General features: G+C 44.4%; 1 pseudogene; it reads left to right on the top strand.

Annotated features, from left to right (window-relative positions):
- The first annotated feature begins 843 nt into the window (after positions 1-843).
- On the top strand, positions 844-961 carry LOC124614089 (annotated as a pseudogene).
- Positions 962-1,333: the final 372 nt, after the last annotated feature.

Genomic DNA, 1,333 nt, shown 5'->3' with positions numbered 1-1,333 from the left:
TTTGTATTATCGCGAAATATGGAAGAGAGTGTCACAGAAATGATACAGAATTTGGGCTAGATATCATTAAAAGAAAGGCGTTTTTCACTGCGACGGAATCTTCTCACCAAATTCCAATCACCAACTCTCTCCGAATGCGAGAATATTTTGTTGACACTGACCTACATAGGGAGGAACGATCACCACGATAAAATAATGGAAATCGGAGCTCGTATGGAAAGATATAGGTGTTCATTCTTTCCGTGCGCTATACGAAATTGGAATAATAGACTTGTGAAGGTAGTTCGATGAACCCTCTGCCAGGCAATTAAATGTGATTTGCAGCGTATCCATGTAGATGTAGATGTAGAACTGGTTTTCCATCTGAGCTCTTGATATTCATACAAGTTACTCTCTTTTCTCCAAAGGTCTCTTTAATTTTCGTGTAGGCAGTATCTATCCTACCCCTAGTGACGTATGCCTCTCCATCCTTACATTTGTCCTCTAGCCATCGCTGCTTAGCCATTTTGCACATCCTGTCGTTCTCATTTTTGAGACGTTTGTATTCCTTTTCGCCTGCTACATTTACTGCATTTTTATATAATCTCATTTCGTCAGTTAAATTCAATATCTCTTCCGTTAAGCAAGGATTTCTACTGGCCACCGTCTTTTTACCCACTTGAGCCTCTGCTGCGTTCACTATTTCACCTCTCAAAGCTACCCATTCTTCTTCTACTGAATTTCTTTCCCACACTCTTCTTAATCGTTCCCTAATGTTGTCTCTGAAACTCTCTACAACCTCTGGTACTTTCAGTTTATCCAGGTCCCATCTCCTTAAATTCCCACGTTTTTGCAGTTTCTTCGGCCAACGGCCTTGCCGCAGTGGTAACATCGGTTCCCGTCAGATCACCGAAGTTAAGCGCTGTCGAGCTGGGCTAGCACTTAGATGGGTGACCATCTGTTCTGCCGAGCGTTGTTGGCAAGCGGGGTGCTCTCAGTCCTTGTGAGACAAACTGAGGAGCTACTGGATTGAGAAGTAGCGGCTCCGGCCTCGGAAACTGGCATGCGGCGTGTTGACCACATGCCCCCCCATTTCCGCATACGGTGACGGCGGTGAGCTGAGGATGACACTGTGGCCAGCCGGTACTGCTGGGTCCGCCATGTCCTACGGACGGAGTTTATGTTTATATGTTTATGCAGTTTTTTCAGCTTTAAACTACAGTTCATAGCCGATAGATTGTGGTCAGAGTCTATATCTGCCCCTGGAAATGTCTTACGATTTAAAACCTGATTCCTAACTCTCTGTCTTACCATTATATAATCTATCTGAAACCTTCCAGTGTCTCCAGACCTC

This window comes from Schistocerca americana, chromosome 4 (assembly GCF_021461395.2).
Source record: "Schistocerca americana isolate TAMUIC-IGC-003095 chromosome 4, iqSchAmer2.1, whole genome shotgun sequence".
NCBI lineage: Eukaryota > Metazoa > Arthropoda > Insecta > Orthoptera > Acrididae > Schistocerca > Schistocerca americana.
The sequence above is the reverse complement of the archived record's forward strand: the minus strand, read 5'-3'. Positions and strand labels throughout refer to the sequence as shown.